This window comes from Thamnophis elegans, chromosome 5, assembly GCF_009769535.1.
Source record: "Thamnophis elegans isolate rThaEle1 chromosome 5, rThaEle1.pri, whole genome shotgun sequence".
Lineage (NCBI taxonomy): Eukaryota > Metazoa > Chordata > Lepidosauria > Squamata > Colubridae > Thamnophis > Thamnophis elegans.
In genome coordinates this window covers 61,571,500-61,597,671 of record NC_045545.1, presented here as the reverse complement: position 1 = coordinate 61,597,671, position 26,172 = coordinate 61,571,500, and the positions used below count along the sequence as shown (strand labels likewise).

Below are 26,172 nucleotides of genomic sequence, written 5' to 3'. Positions count from 1 at the left end.
TTCCAGATTTTAGAGTTCACTGTTCATTTTACATTCTCGCAACTTTTTGGATTTAAAAGCAAATACACAAATGAGAGGCTCATTATACTTAACACCATAATTTGGACAGCTTAGGTTTTTTTAATAGAAATATTACACTCTATAATGTTACATTCTGATACTGTGTATAAGGAGAATAATAAAACCATAACAATAAGAAGACATGAACTTCAGTTTCATTTTGAGGAAATTTAGGCATGTGTCACATAAACCAAGTTCTTTTTCTCAAAATGGGAACAATTCTGAGAACCAGTCTGAGTTCTGCTAATGTTCTCTTAACGCATAACTGACTTCTGAATGTCCTGTTACAAAGGGTGTTCAAGGAACACTCCTAAACTGACTACCTGATTTGGGACAGGGAGTGTGATCCTATTCAAATTAATCTATGATCCTGATACATTTTGATTAGAACCTTTTTGGTTGGGTTGCCCAGTGTCCTGTTTTACAGAGGTTATTCTCCATTTCAAGATTTCCATTCCAAGTCTAATGTAAAGATCTTACTTTTATTTAATGGATCTTTAAATTAGATTTGAAAGACCTGACTTAGAGTCTTCCCTTATTCTAGTGAAATATATTGTATTTTTATTTACTTGTTTGTTAGATTTATATCCCATCTTTTAGGATCTCCATGGGGATACCCATGGGGATCTCCCTTCATAATATCCTCACAACAAACAACAACATTGGGATTGAGTGATTATTGGCCCATAGTCATCCAATAATAACCACAGATGGGAGTAAACTGGACCTAGATCTCCTAAGTGATAAAAGAAATACCTACTCACCACATAACAATAGCTGGTTTAAGAGATAAATGATCTATTTGGCTATCTACTTTCTTTTGTCTTCTTTTTTTTATCAGAAAGAAATATTATGGAATCCTTCCCGAGAGTCAAATTAGGTGCTAACATTAGTGAGAGTGGGCTCCTCCAATTTTCATCAGGATCACAGTTCACACCTGATGATAAACAGACAAATATATTCACCCCTGTCAAATCCACTATCAATTTAGGGAAGAGGAACATTCCTATTGGAGCCCTCTTTTCTACAGCTAGTAGCACCACCAGAAGGCATATTTTTATGGACATCATAGTAGGGAAATAAAAGATGATAATTAGGGAGAAATCAATATAAAACCCCCAAAACTTTAATGTTATATTTATTCATTTTGCATTAGAACAGGAGGTAAGACACTCTCAAACTGTTCTAGACCAGGGGTGTCAAACTCATGTTGTTATGGCATCATCACATGACGTATCAGGAGTCTCCCCCTTCGCTAAACTGGACATGGGCATGGCCAGTGAATGACACATCCAGCCTGTGGGCCGGGAGTTTGAGAACCCTATTCTAGACTGATAGTGGTGTTGAGAAAATCCAGAATGTTGGCTTTGATCTCTAGCAATTTATTCTTTTTCTCTAACCTGGTCTTAGGAAGTTGTTGTTTTTCATGTCTTCCATCTTTCTATAGTGTAACCCCAAGAAACAATCTGGAATCCTGTTACTTCTCTTAGATTTCAACTATTACAGAAAAATAAATTGCTTTTCCCAACATAATAAGTCCATTTGATTTTTTTTCTGCCTTTACCCAGATGTTTCTATCTAATCTTTGCATATTGTCCTAGAAGGAAGCTGATCAACCTGCTTTGAAACCTGACTTTGAAAACAGTTCACATTTTTAAGTGAATGTATCTTATCAAATCTTCTTTAAAGAGCTTAACCAAATTTGTATTAAATGAAGAGGTACAGAATTTGCCAATTGATTTTCCTCTTGGAGAGATGCTGAGCCTGGGAAACACACTGACTTGAGCTTTAATGCCTGGGAAATTTTTAATAGTTCAGGAGGAAGGAAATTATCATGCTATGGCAGCATATCTATCCAGATTCTGAGCATGTAATTAGTCTTGGAAGAGCTTTATCGCTTGAAGGCTTTTCTTACATTCCTGCCCCATGAACCCTTTCTGCTATAAGGCTACAGAAGTAGCATGCCAATTGCTGTGCTCCAAGAGCAGAGCCTCGTTATCCCTATGTAAATCTTACCATTTTTCATTCTATTAGTATAACTGTCACACAGGTTAGCAAACAAGTGTTGCAATGTTGTAGTGATTGCTAACAGCCAGGAAACAGAAAGTTTCAATACAGATGCAGCTAATTTTACAAGTTTGCTTGGTTTCAGAGTAGCCTAGCTTCTCTAATTGGCATCATAAATATGCATTATGTCTTAGCCAGACTTCATCCAAGGATATTTGTGCTTGCCCCTAATGAAGTTCTTAATCACTACAAGTTAGAATATTACCGTGGCTAAGAAAGTGAAAACTAATTTTTCATAATGCTGATGCAGAGATATTGTCCCCCGTGAAAAAGTTTAATAACACCAACTGAATACTTAAGGATGGATATATAAAAGCTTTTTCCCCATGGCAAAATGACTTTGACAAGGACAATCTTATATGTGTTGTGCTCTGATCATTGCATTTTGAATAATGTAAGATGATATATATTCACCTAAATATACTATATTCACCAAGTTGTCTCAATGAGCAAAGCCTTCTGGGATTAAAAAATAAAGTTTCTGATGGACTAAATTGACCTATTCAGTCCTTCCAGTCACTAGTTACCTAGATAGGCTTGTTGATAAAGGTCAGCTGTGACCATAATATTCATTTATATTGCATTTGGTGTAGTCATGTTGCCTTACTGGTTCTGGAGCTATAATTAGTACTTCAAAACTCTCTCCATTTTTTTTAGTTATTTTCCCTGGTTAAGCTCTTCTGCTTTTCCACAGCCTGAGGCATAGTTTTGAACCCATGCTTATTTAAGAAAAGATATTAAACAGTCTGATGTAATTTTTCTCCAATGTTAATCTGCACAATGAATTTGGAGAAAAATACATATCAGGCATAAGCAGAAAATTCTTGCTGGAGACTAGCCTCTTAAAGACAAAAAGAACATTAAAGGGCCTGTACCATCAGGATACATTGCCCTAAAGTCTTTTATATAGCACATGGCATCATTCCATTCTACTTGTGCTTTTATTCCATTAAAAAAAATGCCTACCAAGTCATTATGTCATTACGACTTTTTATATTAATACCATTTATTGCAATGGCAATAAACAACTTTGGGTGCACCAAACTTGTTACATCTTATGACCTTAAAACTTTTATTAATGATGCTAGTTTCAAAACTATAAAATCAGTATTGCAACATCATTTCTTTTGACCTCAGGCAGGTAGAAAGAGAAATCCATTTTGTAGTTATGTAGCAACCAGGTTATATACCTTTATTTTAAAACTGGAATTCTGTGCATCTTCCTAACATAGACTTTCTAAAAGGCAACAGCCTGGGATGTCAGCATGAATGATAAAGCACATGTGATTAAACTCAGCCTAGTTTTCCTGCTGTTGCAACCCTATGTATTAGCATATGGCACTTGATTGTGTTATAAACACAGAAGATATTACACTCATTAATTAAATGGTGCTCACCTAGCAACAATTGCATTTAGGAAAAAATGCCAGTGTAGTGATACCTCTAAGAAGTACCAGAAATTACAGCTATTTCATACATATCATTGGGTGCAAATTTCTGGAATATGTAAAGATATAGGATAATGAATACCTTTATTAATAGTCCCAAAGAAACAGACAAATGAACATTAATCTTGCATCACCGATATTCATGGAGGAATATTTTAAAAAGCTTTTTTTTTCTACTGTCATAATTTTATTAGATAATCAGATATTGTGTGCAGGCTTTTGTTTCCTTGCAAAGTTTTATCACCAGTTTTTACTATGATAAATACTTCCAGGTTATAGCAAGCAAACCTTTCCTGAAATCTGCTGGTTTGGTTGCTAGTTTAATCCCATCTTATTCCATGTTTCTTCATTGTCAATTGGTCACTTGGATAACTTTGAATAAATCTATTATGATAAGACTATGACAGAATAAATTGCTTATGATAAGTTTAGCTTCTTCAATGTCCTAAGTGTGGAAAGCTGCTTAGAATATGTCATACTAGCTGCTTATTCAATCTCTCCAGAGGAGAAAATCTTTAAAACTTAATTCTAGTTCTGATAAATTTGTTTTCTAGCAATTTTTCTTCAATTTCTGAGAATAGACAACTGCCCTCTATGGACCAGAATAAGCTAATATTGCACTTCTAGATGTTATTATCTGTTTTGGAAGTTTCCAGTTAGCCTTCAGAAAGTCATCCTGCTCACCGTTCAGTATAGAGTTGGCTGTGCCTTGGCAAGCCAAATAGTAGTTTTTGCAAGATGTTGTCAACTTGGTAGTTTCCTAAAATGCCAAAATGTTCTCTAATAATATTAGAACTATGCTGCATTTTATGGCTATTTCATAATTTGATGTTCACAATTTTGGTGGCTGTTATAGTATATAATTACACTATAGGATATGGTTTAGCAGTATATAAGTACTAATAATAGATAATGGTATCTAATCACTTGCTTTCAGGTGTAATGGAGTGGCTACTAAAGCACTGACTTGCTATCAACAGTGAAATCAATATTTGGTTTGCCAGGTATAATGCTGTCTCTTTTGCTCTTGAAATTCCAGCAGAAATTCTTAACTAGCCATGCTTTAAAAAAAAACTATTAATGAGTCACACATGAAAAAAATGATGCTTCTTTATGTAACATCTGCATTCAGAGTTTTCCTTATACTGATCATTAGAATCACCCCATATTTATCTCACCAGTGAAATATTCCTTTTTAAAATCTACACCCTTCCTCTCATCATGCCAATACACTGGGAAGCTTAGGTTCAAATAAGAAATTGGTAACATTTTAGGGAAAGACAACATGTTTAGTCCTGTCGGAAACTCAGAAAGATGGATGAATGTTTCCTAGAAAGTCATTTTACTCTCCCACGCCCCCAATTCTTGTAAAACTGTAGCAGACATAACCATGGAAGGGACATAAGAAAGAGCCATGGAGAGGTATAAAAAGGATAGAGATATTCATTCTGACAATTCTTTTTCCACCTATATATGTAGGTTATTGGTCTTATTTTTTTTAAGCGAATATTTTCCAAATTGGATATCTAACTCCAGTTAATCCTACATAATAGATAAGTGAACAATTTGTGAGCAACTTTACAGTACAGAGCAATTTTTTATGTTTACCAAATTAGATCTCTAAATGTACCGGTAGCTTTAATACTGAGTTCTGTTTTTTCAGATACATCATATTTTTTTTTACAATACATGGCCTCATAGGATAACTAGCATCAATTATGTCTCAAATTTACAACATGCCAAGACAAAAACGATGTAACAAATTTGGGAAATGACTTTTAAATCAGAGCTGGAGAACTTGTGGACTACCAGATATTACAAAATTATAACAGCTTAATGGTCAGTACTGCAATGAATTAATTTTAAGCTCTTGATTTAATGAGCTGTACTAGAGCCTCACATTTTAGGTGACAGTGCACATTATTTCACATTTTTCCAAAATGTGATAAATGAGCCTTACTTCATTTGGGGCCCCTTCAGTTCATTTTGATAAGTAGAATCCAGAGAATATAACGGAATTGATAATTTGATGTTATATTTCAATAACACATAGACAAATTTCTGATTTTTTTATATAACTCTTTGACAGTGCAGGCCTATATGTTTACCTGCAGGATACAGATAGTCCTCAACTTATGACTTCAATTGAACCCAAAATTTATGTTGCTAAGCAAGACATTTGTTAACTGAGATTTGTCCCATCTTACAACATTTCTTGCCACAATTGTTAAGTGAATCACTGCAGTAGTTAAATTAGTAACATGGTTATTAAGTGAATCTGGCTTGTCCATTGACTTTGCTTGTCAGAAGGTCTCAAAAGGTGATCACATGACCTTGGGACCCTGCAACCATCATAAATATGAGACAGTTGCAAATTTTCATCATGGGCATGCCACAATGGTTGTGTGAAAAATGGTCACAAGTCACTTTTTTCAGTGCTGTTGTAACTTTGAATGATCACTAAATGACCAGTTGCAAGTCGGGGACTACCGGTATCTAATTCGGATATATTTGTGCAGCACTGATAACAAATCTGTAATGGCTAAATTCAGAGATAGAGCAGATAAGGCTATTAACTATTTCAATTGCTTATTTTGTAATAGGTTGTCATGGAGTAGAATTGGCTAATGGGAACTGTGGCTCTCCCCTTTCTCACTATTGTTGGATGGAAGTAGATGTGAATGTGTAATTACTGCAAAGCAGTTTTTCCAGCCACTTTGCTCTCTTGCTGTTCTGAAGTTCATCACTCAGAATTCCCACCCAGTACGGCTAATGTGCCACACACACAATCACTAGGCTGATAAAAGCTGATGTACAACATAATGTAACACACTGCACATCATTACAGAATACATTTCATTGCCCTCACTCTCTTGACATTGGCCGAATACTAAACAACAGAGTGATAGCTGGCATTTTTGGATCTGCATTAGTAAGAAGAACAAGTAAACAACAAAGAGTTGCCGCAGCTGCATTTTTATTGTCATGCTGCAATTTGGCTTTTGCAGCTCTTTGTACTAAACTCTTTGGAATTTTAACTAGATGTGTTTAGGATTGGCACTAGATGATCCCTGCTGCTCCACCATACCTCTTTTTATCAGTCGCCATAGAATTGAGCTTGTAGTAAAAGATAAAAACATTATACTTATCCCCTACTCCCATTTCGGCAGTTAAGTAAGCCCAAGCTCAGCTGTGAAGCACTAGATAAAGAAGTAAATGTGTATATTCTGGTTTATTAATACTGGAACAGGCACAGCCACAAAAATGAATGTGTACAGCATCAGCTTTTTATCATCCTGAAAATCTGTGGTTATTACAATAATAAGTAGTTCTTCCAAAATATAACTAATGCAGAAGTGTAACCACTATAGCAAAGTGTTCAAAGTGCTGTTATATTGTAGTGATATAAATATTGAGGGGGAAGACAGAAAGCTTAAGCCAAATGCCGGCTCAGCTGCTTCAGTATAGATAATGTTCATCTCATGAAGGATCTGGAACAGGAATGATCAACATGTTTTTGTGCTCCTAAGTGCTTATGCTGCAATATTGTACATTCACATTCTATCTCAGAGACCTGCAGCTTGTCTCTAAAGCAACTATTATTTCTAAGCTATCTGACGGCTCCATCTTGCCAAATAGGATTAACTGGAATTCATGTAGGACCCAGAAAATGCAAAGGCTCCAAATGATATGCACAGAGTCTCTCAGATACTTTAATGTGGTGTCTTATTAATATTCATTGAAACTAGGCATCACAGCTCCTTGGGGACTCATCAGCAAGTACAAAGAATGGGCACTAAAAATATTGAGTAATGCTGCTGTTTTCCCTTATCACATTACTGAATATTGGCAATGAGACTGTGGCTGTTAGGCTGAAATGTCCTGGAAAGTTTGTTATGAGCTTGTTTATGATTCATGAGGATACAGAACTGAGAGAAATAAAAGCAAGGTTAACTCCTTGCTAGTCAAGAAGTGCTTTCTTCAAGAATGCTGGTGTTGCTTTGAATACATACATTGCTAACAATCATGGCGGTCTTATGGAATGGGTCAGCTATGTAGTATTTCAATGTGTCTCCACCCCCTTGCCGTGGTTTAATTAATAATAAATGCTAACCATTTATATTTGCAGTGTTTGAAGTAGGAAACCACTATGCACCTTCACAAAGTATATATGTATTATAAATTTAAATATTTTATTTTAAAATATAAATCACCCAATTTCAATTTTCATAAATGTCTATGATGCATTTAGCATTCATACATAAGTTTCAGGGGAACACCTTGTTCAGACATTTTTTCTGTAGACATGTGGACATTTGACCAGGCAATGACAAATGGAGCTGGGTTTTGTTGCATTTTTGTATTTGCCCTATTGTGAAAGTGACAAGTTGTTTCCAGTGAAGTTCATGGCAGGTTTTTTCACTCCTCTGTTCTAAACCTTTAACATTCATAATATATGAGTTTCAATGCAGCCTTTGGCTTTCTAGGAATTTTATTTTTTATTGGATTACAACTGCTTTACCGTGTGAGGCACTTCCTTCTTTCTATGATTGTGCCTAATAACAAATAACAAAACAAACTAGATCGTATCTGAGCTTCCCATAATGACTGAAGCCGTCAATGGAGGAGTGAAAGAAAATGGGCGAATAGAAAAGGGAGTAAGTTCTCATTATCAAGGGAACTGACTTTTTTTAAAAAAAAAAATGGGAATGTACATCCAAATAAATGGAAGTCATGATATACAATAAAGGGCAGCAATATGTGAAATCTTTGGGGAAAAATTCATAGTATTAGAAATTGACACTTCTATCGTTCTGAAAGCAGATAGTAGATAAAAATCAAAATGTAAGCTATTTTGTCCTTGCTCGGGGCAAAAGCTCAGACTGAGGCAGCCCTGGCATACGGCTATTTAGCTACTACTAGAACACTTTTAATAAAGGGATATCTCTCTCACCAATTTTATTGATGGTTCCTGTTCCTTAAAATTCAGTCCAAATCTGATGGCCTATGACCTAAATCCATTATTCCATATCTTGCTCTGTGGAGTAATAAAGAACAAGTATTGACCTTTTTCTGCCTGACATCCTTTCAAGTAGTAAAGAATGCTATCATGTGCCCCAACAGTCTTCTCTTCTCAAGGCTAAACATTCCTGGATGTTTTACTCTCTTTTCACATCATAGAGCTTAGCTTTTAATCCTTTGATCATCTGCTCTGACTTCTCTGAATCACATTCAGTTTGTCTTAAAGTTAGCCTTAAAGTATAGCCAATGAACTGGATACAAAACTGGAGATCTAATCTGACAATATAGAATAAAGTGGCATCGCTTACCCTGATTCAGACACCAGTCATGCTCAACTCAGCCTAACATTTAATTCAGTCTTTTTGCATCCAGATCACACTGTTGTTTCACTGTTGATTTGTAATTATCTATCATTCCAAAATGATATTTTCATTTATTTGCTTGTTATACCACCAGCTATTAATATCTCATGGTTGCATTTTAAAAAGTTGAAACATTAAAAACAAATAAAATATGAATTGGCAGAATATTTTGATGTAGTGTACAATTATATGTAAGCAAATTTCAAACAATAAAAGTACTATCACAATATAAGCCATTCTCAACAATGACTATAATAAAGAGTGCCAGTTTATGTAGCCATTTAAGGCATCAGCTAAAAACCTGAAAGACTGTAAGTTCTGGTCCTGCTTTAGATGCAAAGCCAGTTATGTGATCTTAGGCCAGCCATCTCTTTTAACCCTAGGAACTAGGCAATGGCAAATCACTTTTCAAGCTTAGGACCGTGTCTAGGGAGTTACTAGGACTTGAAGACACCAAAACCACCATCATCACCATCACCCAATAATAGGTGAATTTAACCTTTGCAACTGAAGGGATTTGTTCAAACAGTCTCTAAAAATCATATACGATTGAATGAAAAAAAATCTCAGTATTATCATAATTTAAATCCAGTACTGCTTCTGAAAAGAAACATCTTCCAGCTTCATACGGACCCTGAAAAAAACAACTATTTAAGAGAGTTTTCAAACTTCAGGAGATCAGCTGCAAAACATATTTCAAAGGGGAATTGATTTTAAATGTAAGATCTAGAAGTTAGAAAGTTCTGAAGTATGAGATGCCCATATTGATATGAAGGAAATGAGTCACACACAGAAATATATATTAGAAAGCAGGTACTATATTCTAATCACTCTGGCATTCTGGAACACATAACTTGGAAGCACTACCAGATTTAAACTTCTAACATTGCTGGACACTCAGTCACCATAAGAACCAATGAGAAGAAGAAAGAGGGATGAATGAGGAAAGATCCAGGACCATGCATAAACCACTATTCTGGACCTAAATCAAAGGGCAGAAAATAGGGTCAGAAGACCAGTCAACAAAGTACTGTCACAATCCACTGAGGCAGCACTAGATATAAACTGCTTAGCCACCTCAATAGCAAGAAAGGGACAAATTATCTCATACCACTGGAAATACCAGCAATTTTGAAACCTTAAAAAAAAAGCAAGAGGATTAGACAAAGTAGAACACTCAGGATGAAAAACAATAAGTTCACTTTTGTCCAGATTTAATTTAAAGCAGTGGGGACACATCCAGATGGAAATCCCAGTAGATCAGTTGGAGAGAGAAAACTATACTGCATCATCTAAGACTCTATTTGGATGATGAGGCTGAACAATAAAGTGGATTTTATTGGCGGAGATAATTAAACTGAAAATAAAATAAGTAGATTTTATAATTAAGATTAATAGTTAGAATACACTGCTTAGAACCTGAACAAAAATAGGTAATTTAATATATCTTAAAGGTAATGAAGATATTAGGACTCTCGAGTCCGTTCCAAAAATAAGGGCTGAGAACAGAGAAACCTTGATCCTAGAGCAAACCTGTTATTAAGTAGGTATCTTACTTCTTATGTATCCTTTTTTATTCATTTTTATTAAAGAAGTTTTTACAAAGTAAAAATAACACAAATTTAAAAGAAAGGAAAGAAAAGGAAAGAAAAGTGAAACATAAATTGAAAAAATTGAAAAAAAAATGCCACATGCCACGACACCCCCCAAATATTATTTCTGGAGTCAAGTATCATATTACCCCAATGCTTGCGAAAATCAAAAGCATTATTCCATCCTGGATTCTATAGTCTTCTATTATGACACACTACTTGATATCCAGAAGTCAGAATTACTGACTGAACTTACACATTTTAGTATATTTTTTAGTTAATTGGGTATTGATTTAATTATCATGCCCCCTCCCAAGTTCAATTAAGTAAAATATAAATTGGAATGCCATGAAATGCTTTATCAAAGGCTGTGTTGAAATTAATGTATATATTACGTCTCAAAAACTCTTACCCTTCTTATCTTATTTGGACAAATCCAAAAAGGAAAAAGAAATAAGCTTAGTTGACAAGTCTTTTTCTTGACTATCTTATTTGCTTGTTATACCACCAGCTAAGAAATATATTGTTTGCAACTTGCTTACTCACATGTGCCCTGTGATTTGTTGTAGAAGCTTCATAATATTGTCAGTTCGGTCAGTAGTCTGCTGGAATGTCATTGCTCCTCTTTGAGAAGATGAGGACAAAATCTACCCCTCTATCCAATGGTCATCCAAAGATAATATGTACACCTTAGGCTGGGCTGCCAGCGTGTTCTTTCATATTCTGCAATGAAATTTATCTTGCTCTGGAGCTTTAACTCAGGAAATATTTTCTTAAGCCACCACATGCTCTTTTATTCTGCTCTTCAAAATTTCCTGAGGGAAGACATGTTCTTTTGTTAGAAAAAGATGAACCAAAATCAGAATTGAAAGCTCTTTTTTGCCTGTTTCCTTTTGTAGGACTTGTATTATCTTCTTTTATTTTGAACATAAAATATAGCCTTGATTATTCTCCTTATCATCTATCAACCATAGTTTATTTCTGCATTTTGGCTTCTTTAACATTTGTGTGTACACAAACACACAAACACATATGGACTGAATGGAAAGTAATGCTCTAGTTAGAAGTCATCAACAGATGGCAGTACTGACAAGCTAGAAGCTCTGTTTCTTAGTGTCTGTTCTTTCAGTTGATGGGAAGTTATCTTGTGAAAAGGTTGTTTATTAGCTGCAGTGGCACAGTGGTTAGAGTGCAGTACTGCAGTCTACTTCTGCTGATCACCAGCTGCCAGCAGTTTGGCAGATCAAATCTCACCAGGCTCTAAGTTGACTCAGCCTTCCATCCTTCCAAGGTGGCTAAAATGAGGACCCAGATTGTTAGGGGCAATATGCTAACTCGGTAAACCACTTAGAGAGGGCTGTAAAGCACTGCAAAGCAGTATATGTCTAAGTGCTATTGCTATTATTATTGGAAACTTGTAGTGAGTATTCATCAGCATGTGTTGAGAAATGCACTGTAATTGAGTTTTTTTTGCCTGCTGAAGGACCCAATTGAAACTCAATGCCAAAGTCAGATAGTTATAAGATGACAGTGTCGATGCAAGTAATATGCATAATTGGGCCAAAAATTTAATGGTGATAAACCAAAAGAACAGATTCATATAATCAAAAATGATATGGGTAACGTGTGACAACTACCAATCAGTTTTATATGAGAAAGGTTGATTAATTGATCAAGGACAATCAATAGATCCCTCAAAGGGAAATTGCTGTCAGCTTTAGCATTTCACAGGAATGTATGGGTCACATTATTGATGTTTTTCAATATCAGAAGGCTTGTGCAAAACAGATTCCTTGCATGCTTATGGCAGAGATGAAAGCTTCAAGGGCTGAAATTTGCCAACAATTTTTATCATGTTATGAAGATGAAGTTAAGGGATTTCTTCATATCTTCATTATTGCTGATGAAACATGAGCTCCTTATAATACTCAGTACTTTGAAACAATAATTAGGCAGCATTGAGAAGCAAATTGAAATGTTGCACCAACATAAGAATGTACATTTTGTGTCTCTAAACCGGGAGTGTCAAAATCAAGACCTGGGCCTAGATCTGGCCTGTGGGATCCTTAGATCTGGCCTGCGGAGACGTCCTGGAAACAGTGAAGGACCAACCTGTGGTGCTTCTGCCAGCGAAAACGGAGCTCGGAAGGGCTATGTGCAGCCCTCCCAAGTTTCATTTTTTCTGGCAGAGCGCTTGGGCCACCTCAGGTACCTCCAACACAAGTAACGTAGAGCTGGCCATGCCCACTCTTGCCCAGTGCACCCTGACCCCCCCAAGGTCAAACACAACCCTGATGCAGCCCTCAATGACCTTGAATTTGACACCCCTGCTCTAAACCAAGAGGTAGTCCAAGAGGTAGTCGTGAACTTCGATTTCACTGACTTACCCCTTCCGCTATACCAGGAGTGTCAAACTCACATCGTCACATGATGTATCACCACTTTTTTCCCCTTCACTAAATTGGGATGGGCGTGGTCAGCATGTGACACATCCAACCTGTGATCCACGAGTTTGACATCTCTGTACTACACCATCCAGATTTGGATCTATGCCATTTCCACCTTTTCCCAAAATGGAAAGAATACATGTTTAACTCAAATAAAGTGGTGGAAAGACTACCAGGACTTGGTTGGAGAGTCAAAATGTGTAGTTCTTTAGTGTTGGATTTAATAAACTCACCCGTTGTTGGCAGAAGTATAGCAAATGATAGTGATTACATGGAAAGGTAAATACAGGTAACAGAAAAGCTCGTTTCAAGGACCAGTGTCCTGTTTTGTTTATTAGGATATTCCTATTTAAGCTAAAGTTATGAAGGTAGAAGTTATGGAAATGGAAGTATTACTTTTTTTTGAACCCTTGCTTCATATTTATGTAATATTTATATGCTTTCATTCAACCCTTGTTTTTATATGTATACATAAAGAGAGAGTGAGAAAACACCATCAAGCTAGTGTTAACTCTTAGTGATCATACAGATTTTTTCCATGAAAATCCATCTGTCCCTAATCTAAGATTCATGCACACACATATGCAAATGTGAAATTAAATGTATATTTATAATTTTAAATTATGAAAAGTAGAGAGAATTTGTCCTAGTTTTCAAACTGCCAATGAGTTATTTGGATTACTTGGAAGCTGATGGTAAAAGCGTTCTCCCTCCGGTGATTGGAAAATTGGTGACACAATAAAACTGGACTACTAGAAACAAAAAATACATAAAGGCAATGGAAAAGGAAGCTCAGAAAGAGCTTATTTTAAAATAAAACAAGTCCCTACTGGCTTTTAAAACAGTATTTGGGTTACATGATAGAAGCTCTCCTGATTCCTCTATTATGGCAACGAGGATAGCAGGAGAGTTATTAGAACAAATGCAAATTACTCAGTTCAATAAATTACTCCTCTGTAAAGAGGTAGCCAGAGCTCTCCTGAGGCTAAGCTGAAGAAAAAAAAAATGAAAGGACCTCCCCCCACCCCGCCAAATAAGAGAATTTAAGCTGACATGGGAAGGAAAATGTACTTTTGAAGCAAGAAAATGCATTTCATGGCTGCTTTCAGAATGATAGAAGGATTGATAGGATGATGTTGTGTGTTTCTATACCTCCAGCATTGGTTGCCAATCAGTTCTAATGATGAGGTAAGAGGTAAGTTAGAATTTGCTAGAGAGATCAGCCAACTGGATGCTCCAGGTACAATGACTACAAGCTTCTCAATAATCCTGCCTCATCAATTGTTGCATTTGGGAAAGCTGTAGGAATCAGTGTGCAAGTGCCATGCTAAGTAGAATGGATGGAGCCTGGTTTTAATATATGTCCATTAAAATGTTAACTAACTGAACATTTTAATTACTCACATTTTAAAACTGTCCATTATTTGAACTATTTGGATTCTTATGTTCATATAATTATGAACACAGCTGTGCTTCTTGATTCCATTTCTGTCACTACATCAGTGGTGGGTTTCAAAAATTTTTGGAACCTCTTCTGTAGGTGTGGCCTGCTTTCCTGGTCCACTGGTGGAACCTCTTCTAACCAGTTCTGCCGAATAGGTGCGAACTGGTAGGAACCCACCTCTGCACTACATGCTAGGCCAGTCTTACTGCTTGCCAACTTTAAGTACAGGGCCAGGTTTTGAGCTAGGGAGAAACCTGATTATGCAAGGTTTGGTCAAAACAAATTCTAACCTTATGGTTGGTATGACTCATTTTCACCTAAAATCTACAGGATCTACAGAGGAAGAAATTGAGGTCCAAAGAAAAAATCTTTCTTTCCTGTATTTCCCAAGTGTAAGACACCTGGACTTCAGAAGTTCCAAATCACCCACTTTTCATCTTTTCCATTTAATATCTCTTTCCATTTTGAATTGTGTTATATATCACAGAAAAATGTTGGGAATCTGCACATAAATTGTGACCCAGTAAAGTGGCTTTGATTTTTTATATTCAGCTGTTGACTCATATTTTTCACTGGGGTATTCTGTTCCTGTCATTACCAATCTCTTACTGTAAATATTTTGTTAGCAAAATATTTTGCTGGTACAGGACAAGAAAAAAAAAACACTTGAATTTTAATGGGGATCTTTGCTGTGCACTAAGATGGTGCCCTGAGAATAAAGTTTCTCTGCTTAAGTTTTGTTAGTGTACCAGAATGGTATATAATCAGTTTGCAAAAGCACTGAACTCATAACTCAGAAAGAAAAATTAAAAACACTGTGGGATAAGAAGTCAATAAATCTGTGCTGCTGATATAATAATGCATAGAATTAAACGAGTATGACTGTGAATTATTTTCATCATCCCCAGTGTAAGGTAGATAAATTTTCATATTTATGGTATGCAATTCATCTTTTATTTTAATCTAAAATAATATTGCAAGTATCCAGTTTCTATCTAGTTCAACCTGGTAGCTGTACTAAGGAATACAAATGAGAGTCTGTTTCTAATTTTGTATCCTTTTTACTGAGGAATTCACATTCTGTATGCTGTTCAGGTTGCATCTTGAGACTAAATCTTAAGGAACCCAGTGGAGTTTGTTATAAGAGGACAGATATAGACATATAACTATTAGATGACTTCTAAACCACTCAAGCTTCTATAAAAGATAGAAATGTCTTTGAATAATATTTAGTGAAAAAATATACAAGAATTTCAGTCTAATTTCTCCCATCCTGCTTGTTTTGTTGCATTTATGAACATATACCGTCTCCTTCAAGCTTATTTTATTTTCCACTGGCACTTTATTTTTTCCTAATTTGTACAGATTTAAGAATACTTCTATCATATTTTAATCTTTTTCCATGAGATATTCCTTCTTAACCTAAATAGTACAGATTTGCTTCGTCACAATAATTGGTTTCAGGGCAGAGAGAAAATGTTACCACTTGCATTGGAGCTATGAAAATGTCAGATACATCTCTATAATCCCTAACGTCACTGATAGTTTGAGAAAGATGTCCATGGATTTGAAGAATTAATTGAAAACAGAGCATTCATTGAAATGAATAGCTTTATCTCAGTTACAGAAGTAAGAAAGAGGCTGCATCCTTGTGTATTCTTACTTGGAATAATCCCATGCTAACTTTCTGGTTAGATATGTAGAGATTGTTAAAAAATTAGAAATGGTTTCTCTTTTTAGGGCTGTATAAAGAGAACTATTATTGTATGCTTGCAGACAGATAGCAAGTCAATGAAAGTTGGATCCTTCCTTCCTTCCTTCCTTCTTTCCTTCCTTCCTTTTTTCCTTCCTTCTTTTTTCCAACAAGTGAACAATGATGTATGATAAATATTTCCCACTTATTATTGATTTAATAGTCAATTTGTAGAATATATTTAAAATATTCAAATACTGTTAGTATAATTCCACATACAGTTAATAATTTCCCCTTACATTACATTAAAATTTGATCCTCAGCATGAACTTTTAGAAAAGGTCCGGAGGCTGTATACAAGACAACACATAAAACTGGCATAGAATAATGTGCTTTGTGCTGTTGATTATAGTATAGTGATTTTCTGTACTACTACTTCTTCTTTTTTTTTGTTTGCTTAAAATTCATGGTTGAATGAAAATTCATGTAGTTCATGTTTAAAATATCTGGGGAAATATATGGAAAAGTATTAGTGAACATTAAAATGAGTTATTTCTGAAAATTTGCTCGTAAGAATGCAGATATTATGCAAAATTAAATACTAAAATTCACGTTAGGAGAAATGCTCACAAAATGAATGAATAAGTTTATGCAAATTGTTTTTAAAATGTAGAAACAAAACATTGGAAAAATGTGGGACTAAAGAAATTTCCACACAGGGTCTCTGCATGACTCCAGAATTGCTTCCTTTCCCTCTCTTTTGTCCTCTTTATTTGCAATAATGAGAGCTTGTAGATAGGTTCCATCCACACATGCAGCCTGCACTCTTTTGATATCACTGTGTCTCTTTATTCACACAACACCATGCCATTGGACCTGAGACATTTTCTGCATCTGAGTCATTCATTTCCAGCTCAGCTGCAGCTCTAGAGGAAAGCTTGCAAAGGTAATACTGCAGTATTGCTTCTTGAATGCCAGAGGAGAGTTTTCCATTGGCTAGAAAAGCCAGGCCATGGCTTCTCAGATTTCCCCCTTCTCCCATGTGGAAGTACCTTGCCATTGTTCTCTCACCAGTGAAACCCAGAAATGGTTCCTTACCCTGTTTTGATGCAAAGCAAACGAAATGGAAATAAAGGGCAGGAGAGTGATTACTGACTGGAAGATCAATTTTTACACTTCCCAAATAGTCAGATGGAAGGACAGCTGGTCAGTTCATGAGACTGCACAGCAGTTAGCAGCAAAGACACTCTTGGGGTGAAACAGGTGCAATTCTTAAAGTTGACAGTGATGAAAATGGTGATGATAGGGAAGTACCTGTGGCATTCTATTCATTTCACAGACCTCATTCAAATCTGGATTTGTGTTTTGCAAGAGGTGGAAGATTTATACCACCTAATGAAAAGAGGTAGGGTGAATCTGATGAGAATTCTATTTTATCCTATTTTCTTGGAGACTAGAACCTTAGCCTGTATAAAATTCACTTCAGTAGAGCAAAGAAGTGACACAATTCCTGCCATGATGAAACAATTCCTGCGCCTTTGAATAGCTTTAGATGATTGCTGTGCAGAAAAATCCTCTCTCCCTTTCTCCCAATGTTGGTGAAAGTACTTATATTCTGGGATGCTTCAATGTATGCTATGGCATTCAGTGTTCACCAAAACTGCCTAGTTTGGGAGGTCTTTAGTTTGAACCTGGTTTAGTTTGATCACAAGCTAGGCTCTTATGGGCTTTCTCCATTATTCTTAATGTCCCTAGGCTTTGAGCAAGCAAAGCAAGTAGTAATCAATAGAATGAGGGACATGGAGTTCCAAGAAGAACTAAATAGGTTGCCTTTCCACAGCAGGCACAACAGAATCAAACAGGGTGTGTGGGAATCTGCAAGATATCTAAATGACCTGATCTCTCCAAAACAAAGAATAGCTTTCTTCAGAGCCAGATTTAACATTCTTCCTTCAGCACTCCTCCAAGGCAGGTATAAGAGAACACCTATAGCCGAACTCATTTGTATATGTGGTAAAGGAGAAGTGGAAGATAATTTACATGTACTATTATACTGCGAGCTATACAGAGCTTGTAGGTCTGCATATAGTCTCCCCTTATTAGAGAGATTGCCAGGGAGGGCAGACAATTTTTATCTAGACTTTTTCCTCCAGGACACTAACCTGATTATCACGTATGCAGTGGCAAAGTTCTGTGCTGCTGCAATGTCCATAAGAAAAAAATTGGCTACAGTATAGTACCATCTTGTACCAATTATATGAACATACCTTTAATAATCTTTGGACCATAATGTTATTATCCACTTTTAATGTAAATACTTTTAATTATATTTTAATGTTAGTATTTTTAATATAGTGTAAAGACAAATGTACATTGCTGGTCTTTGACCGTAATAAAGATCGTACTTACTTACTTACTTTTGTGTTCAGCTTAGCCAATACTTTATTATTTGCTAAAAGTGCTGCATCTAATAGCTGATTAAAATCTCTTTTCCAAGGAATACGATGGGTCTGATTCAGCACCTCATGGGAAAAAAGGTGCTATTACTGAACTACATAATTACTAGTGTGGCAGAGAACTACTGTCACCTGGAAAATTGTGCTCTACTCTTCTGAATTGGTGTGACAAATGCAATTCCTTAATTTCATTCTTAACTACAGGACAACAATATAAGTGTGAAAGGAGTTATTTGCAATGAATCGAAATGAATGGAAGATTTTATTTCAGCTTCAAGAAAAAGTTCTTCCCATTAGAAATAAATGGAAATATTGTCCTTCAAATATATTTAGAAGAAATATGCAACCATTGTTGAATTGGGGCACAGATGATTAGTAGTACAAGTATTTGCCTAGCTAGCCCTTCCCTTCTTTCCCATATAGCTAGCTGAACTCTATGCCTAAATGTCAATTTAAATTCCACCATATAATAAGAATGTTAAAAGTCATCTACACTTAAAAAATAATATTCTCCTATGTCTCCCTTATCATATATTATTAAGAGATCTTATTTTTTTATTTTATTTTATTTATTTAGTTGTAAAATTTATTTATGTTTTATTCTAAATTTTTATTTCTCATATATACATTCACAATTATATGATCTCATAACTGTTATTAATAATATGTATTTATAACAATTTTTCTCCCCTACAATTGACAATATAATTGAAATTGCTTTCTTACCATCCCATAGACCCATCTTATTTTACAACAATCCTACTTCTTCTTCCTTCCTTCCCTCCTTCCTTCCCTCCTTTCTTCTCTCCTCTCCTTCCTTTCCTCCTTCCTTCCCTCCCTCCTTCCCCCTTCCCTCCCTCCTTCCCTCCTTCCTTCCCTCCTTTCTTCTCTCCTTCTCTCCTTCCTTTCCTCCTTTCTTCCCTCCTTCCTTCCCCCTTTCTTCTTATTAAGAGATCTTCATACATCATACTTTGTACTTTAACTTGTATTTTTCTACCGTGAAAAATATGATGTATTCTAACTTTGGCTAGTTCATTATTCATTCTTGTCTGCAAGCAATTTAGGAATGAGTACACTGATGGCAAGTGTTGAAGAATTGGCAATGTAGGTATTCGCCTCATTGTTATTACATCCTTGTTTCACTGACTTCTTGAGCTGTTGAGTTCTGACTCCAATTATGCTGCATTTCCAGTTGCATGATTAGCCTTTCTTATTCCATTACAATCTTTTTTTTAATAAAAAAAATTAATTTTTAATTTAAAACAAATACAACATCCTTCTTTACATGTTATAGAAAGTGTATCAGTTGGTTACAAAAAGACTTTCGTGCATCTCTTCCACAGTCAACAAACATAATTCATATTAACTTAAGTATTTTAACTCAAATATTCATACATGTCACCATCATCATATCTCCATTTTTATTTGACTATAATTGTTTAAGCATCCTTCATCATAAAATATACCCAAATTTAATACATAACCACATACTTTACTTTTTCTAAAATCCTCCACTAACACTAAATCCTTATGTCCTATTCTAGCTAAACATCTATAATATTTAATAACAAAGTTTTCTAATCCTCCTTTCCAAATCACGGTTTAAAGTTTACAGTTTTCTTATGTTATACCCATATCTATATATACGTTATTTTTATCCCTCCTTTATTTGACTATATCCTGTATCATAACATTTTCCCCCTAATAATCAAAACTTTAATTGTATCTAACTTCGTTATTTATTATTTGCAACAACAGAATTGTATCACAGTGGCCAGTTGTTTCGCCGGATTTGGCATTGATTAGTAGTCGGGCCCCACCCAGGGGCCTATGACGTCGTAATGTATTTTCATAATATGCGTGCAGATCCAAGCAGTGTGGCTTTTTGCATTTGACTGATGGTGATTTTGTCAACTTTTAACTGTTTTAAATGTAATTCCAGTGCTTTTGGAATAGCACCCAGTGTGCCAATTACCACTGGAATTACCACTGCTGCTTTGTGCCATAATCGTTGAATTTCGATTTTTAAGTCCTGGTATTTCGCGATTTTTTCATATTGCTACTGAATTGTGCTGCAATTAATTAATCAGTCTGCACGATTTTTTTTACAGCAGCTGAGTATGTGATCAACAGTTTCATCAGCTTCTTTGCAAAGTCTGCATTTGGCATCATCAGAGGATTTTTCGATTTTGGCCTTAATGGCATTTGTGCGGATAGCTTGTTCTTGCGCAGCCAGGATTAGTGACTCTGTTTCTTTCTTTAATGTACCTGTTGTTAACCATAACCAAGTTTGTTCACTGTCCACTTTATCTTTTATTTTTTCTAGAAATTGGCCATGCAGTGCTTTGTTCTGCCAACTCTCCATTCTTGATTTTATCACATCTTTTCTGTATTCTTGTTTCATCTGTTGGGCCTTCAGTAGATTTTTGTTCTTTACTTCGATTAATAGATGTTCTTGACTTTCTTTTAAATAATCAGCCAGTGCATGTTTTTCTTCTTCAACTGTTTGCTTCACTTGTAATAATCCTCTGCCACCTGATTTTCGGGTCAGATATAGTCTATCAGTATCACCACGTGGATGTAAACTGTAGTGCATTGTCATTAGTTTCCTGGTTTTTCGGTCCAAAATGTCCAAATCAGCTTGTGTCCAGTTAACTATACCAGCTGTGTATCTTATAACTGGTATTAAATGTGTTCCATTTTCAATACACAAACACCAAACAACAAAATCTCCCAGCCTCTGAGCAGCAGTAATACTGTTGAAAATCTAATTTCCTTTTGTATCTTTTTTGTATTTCAAGTTAGAAAAACGAGTCCAATCTTTAAATGAATTAGAAAAATACCCACAGCAATGAAAGAGGAAAACTTTAGTCCATAGGTTACAGAGATCAATAAAAGAAAAAATGGAAGAAGAAAACTTAATCCATCTGTTTCAAAAGGCTTGCATAAATTCCATCCATGAAGATAGCATTTAAAAAGTAAGATAACCACTGTCCAAAACCATTCCAAATTTAATTCTGCCGCTTGATTCTTCTATTGTCCAATTTAGATTAATTTTAAGTTTTTATAGGCAGTCTCTTTTTAAAAGAGTAAAAGTTCCTCACCAGCTGGAAACACTTTTTCTTTCTGTTTCCTTCCGTTTTGGAGCTGCCCCGATTTTTTCAAACTTGGCTGGACTTTTTGTCACCAGCTTGAAGAACTTCTCTGGCTTCTTTCAGGGATTTTGCGATATCCCTGAGGTCAACAAGACGTATGCTTCCTGTTCACCGTTTCTTTGGGACAGTTTAGGTCCAATTGGACCACCCAGTGGCAAAAGTATTGGCTGCGGTCTCAGACCATCGAGACCGCATGTCCATCTCATCGTGACATTGACTCCTCCTCTCATTCCATTACAATCTTGATGCTTCTGTACTGTTTTGTCCTTCTTATAGCCTTATCTACATATATTTTTGAATTTACTTATATATACATATTATAATACTGAACTGTTATCATTATTTTTTGTGAACAAATGTGTTTCTGTTCTACTTGCAGAACTTCGTTATAATCTGACACTTCAACCATTTGCCTCATTAAACCACATATATTATGGTACCATATCAAAGCAGATTTTTGGCAGGCAAAATCTGCACTTTTAATCTCTCATTCTATGGTTACCAAGGGGCATAAGCATAGGAAAGGTAAGAGTACATTTGAGGGGAATTAATTTAAAATATTAAATACAACACCAGTGTAAAACACTATTGTCAATATTTTGTCCCAAACTGTGAAAAAAGGGATAGCAGTATATAGAAAGTGCTGCTTTGCTGCTAATTTTCAGTGGCACAATCTTATACAGTAGGACTTCAGAGCTGCTCACCCAGTTGCTGAGATTATAGTATTCTGGCTGCTACAAAGAAGACAAGAAAGCAAGCATTTTTCTCCCTTCTTCCTGTAGAATAGCTTGCTTGCATGTTTGACTACAGGGAATAGAAAATACAGAAACAAGGCAGGAATCCACATTGATGTGAACACAGAGAAGTCAGGGAGCCATATTTTATTTTTGACACTTTTCCATGCTATCTGTGTTTAAAGAGACAAAAACAAAAATTGCCACAGTTATCAAGTACTTCAAATGGGCGTGCAAAACCTGACCCTTTTGAGGATCTGGGCTTTTGTTGTAGATGGGAGGGTTATTTACTTTGGAACCATCATCTTCTCCAAGTAGAATATACCCATCCAACATAGGTTAGGACTGGATCTGCAGATGCCCATGCTTTTTAACTGTCTTAATTGTATATACTGTAAGACACCCAGAGTCTTTTGGAATGGGTGGTCATAGTAGCTTTAATAGATAAAATAAATAAAGTAATGTACAAGTGTTCAGAGAAAATAATTTTCTCAGAGTTAGTCTCCTGAGATTATGTTGATCCCATCTTTCGGTAAGTCACTTAGAATCCTTAGAGTAAGCAGTATCCAAATACTCGTTATACACAAATAAGCAAACCCTCCAGTTAGAAGTTCAGACAACATAGACTTTGTTTAACCTGGGGCTAATTTTTATCACTTTAGGGGTAATTAAATGGTCTAATTAACCTGTTTTTTCTCTATACACAACATGTTAATGCTTCCCCATGATCCGATTAAAAGTGTTGTGGAAATAAGGTCAGCATTAACTACATAATGCCCTCTTTTCATTTCAAATGTTGTCTTCCATGTGTATTCTGTCACTGACATCAAAGTGGATATGACATGTGCTTAGCAAAGGAAGATAGACTTTTTAATTGCATGGATAGGCAGCATATAATTTCATAATCACTTTCATTTAGGATTTCATTTTACATTTTTTTTATTGGAATTGAAATGAAAGTGCATGAAAAAAACATAGAATGATGGAGAATAAAATAACAACAACGGAACCTTTTTTAATGTGTAATGGAATGTTTGTAATATCTTATATAGAAGGAATAATCCTATATGTGTTAGAATTTAGGCAAAGTTTGTTAGCAAATTGCAATTAATTATGTCAAATTCCAAAATTGTATACCAATGTCAGCTCAGTAGAAAACTTTAGGTGGGTAAGATAATTACCTTGACCTGTATTTTGAATTCAGATTCAGCTTCAGCTTTAAATTTATTAATGTAAACTAGCAATACCGGATGTTGTTCTATTCCTGTAGGCAGCTTTAATCCTTGGAAAAAGGATTAAGAATACCATAGAATTAGAATAACAGCACTGTATACAAAGAGCAGGTCAAATCTTACCTCTTCCAGATGCTGTGTCAAAAAGGGTTGTTTATGCAGAAACTCAGCAGAGAGAGTTGGTGGTCCTTTTGTGCAAGAGCAACTTGTTTCCTCTGTTGAGAAGGATTGGTTAAAATTGCCTCAGGGACAGTTAATTTATTAACAAGCTTTTCCTGATTTCACTGAATGGACATTCACTTCTAAGAAGGTATATTCAGGCTGTCAATCCTGTAGGGTTTTGCTCTGTAAAGTTACTGTGTCTTACTTATTTAAGCTATGCTTTTTGCAAATAATGACATATTAGTCATGCTCATACAATATTCATAACATACTCATATATTAATATGGAGATAGATCCCTATAAGTGGTTCTGGCAGCACAAAATTACTTTAACTGGTCATGAACCATGATTTTGAGAAATGCAAAGAGAAATCTCACATAAGCCCATTTTTCCGAGAATACTGACAAGATGGTAATGGGCATGGTTGGGTATTGCAGGCAATCAATGTTAGGGAGGTTTATTCTTGGATGTCAAAACTTGCTACTGATTCTGTAATAGAGGACTTTTGTTTTTGCTTTAGAAGTACCCTGTTCAGTCTCAACAGATGAGCTAACTTAACATAAAATAAAGGGGAGGGGGAGTCAAACAGCATTTTGTCATGCAGACTTCAGAACAAAATTGTAACATGATGGTTTTACTATCTAATTCATTGTGGCACAATCAATTTATCTCAGTCAATTATTTTCCAGTAAACAGCGTCTATTCCTAGAGCAATATAAAACAGCTCTTTGTGAAGTTTTATCGTGAAGTTTTTGGCCAGCTTCAGTGCTAAGGCAATTCACTCCAAATCACTTTTCGCATATCAAATTAAGTGAGGATCACAGTTTTGATTTATGTGAAATTTGCAGCAGAGTCAAATTTTCTCTCTCTGTGTGTGTTCTTATTAATCTAAGATAACAATATCTGGGCTGTAAAAGTCAGAATAAACTCTAGATGAAAAGATGAGTTTTCAACTTATCTGTATTTTTGCAACCACATAAGGCTAGTGTGACAGGAACAGTTATCTGTGATTCTGCATTTACAGGATCCAGATATAATACTCTTAACTTATTTGAAGGTGATACATTTATCCATTTATCTTCTATCGTACACTTCGGGTTTCACATCCTTGCACTTCTTAACCATAGTTCAATCTATTAATCCCATTTTTTGGATTCAGCAACACACTGAACAATATATTACACAAGCTAGATTTGATCAATGTATTGGGCTAAATATGGCCAGCTTTTTTGTGGTTCAATGAACTGTGCAAACAACATTCATTTGTTCTGTGAGCCTCAGACCAATGCAAGTTAATGTGCATCATTTAAACAAAAAACAAAAAACTATGGTGCTCTCTCTTAGAGATATTTTACTTTTAATCCTCTTTCAGATAATTTTGTGAAGAGATAAAACAGTACTCTAAACCTTTTATGAAAGATACAGAGCCAATGAGTGATTTGAATAATCTCCTTGAGTTTAAGCCTTCAATAAATTTCCCAATTAATACTTACATAAGTGTTAAATGGCAATTAGTAGGTGTTCTCATCACAAATAAGGTTTCTTTTTAGTCTTTCATTTACCAGTTCATTTCTCATAATAGATAGAATTGGACAAACCCCAGTGTTTTCTGCATTAGCTCATATGGGGGTCAGCCCTAATGAACTAATGGGTAAGCCTATAAGAATCTAAAGGTATCAGTAAAATAAATTGTTCAGGATCTAGAGAATTATTTGTTCACACCTAGCTGTTTGAAAGATAGAATAGCTACCCGAAAAGCTACCTTAAAATGAAAGCTAATATTGGAAAGTTAATCAGGATTAGTCAAATTCATTACAGAATGAGATGCTGATAAGGTTGAAATTTATTTATTTACTTTGTCATCCATAGCCATCAGGGCATTTTTTTAGCAGCTTACAACATCCTCCAGGACCTTATATTAATGTAATTTTGTATATTCCTGACATTAGCATTATGGATCACTTAATATCTTTAACTGAGATACTATCTTTAACAAGGAAAATTCAGTTAGAAAATGGAAGAAAACAATATTGTGTGGGGGGAAAAAGAAATTAAGTCACAAGAAGCATGAACTATATAAACTTCAAACATACAAATAAAAAAAACTTGCATATTGTTCTTCAGCCAAGGCTAGAATAATTCTAAAACATTGTTTTATACATCAATCTATGATTTATTGAATAACCCTAAAATGTAAACTGGATGGCTTGGACTACATAGATCAGTGCAGCAAGAACGAGGGCAGAGCTATAATATAATATGGGTGGGATCATGAAATAGTGTTTTTCAAGAGAGGC

At 35.4% G+C, this 26,172-nt stretch overlaps 1 protein-coding gene across 1 annotated transcript in view; it reads left to right on the top strand.

Annotated features, from left to right (window-relative positions):
* Positions 1-26,172, top strand: part of SYT6 (synaptotagmin 6) — a 68,694-nt gene that overhangs the window by 11,597 nt on the left and 30,925 nt on the right. The window lies entirely within an intron of this gene.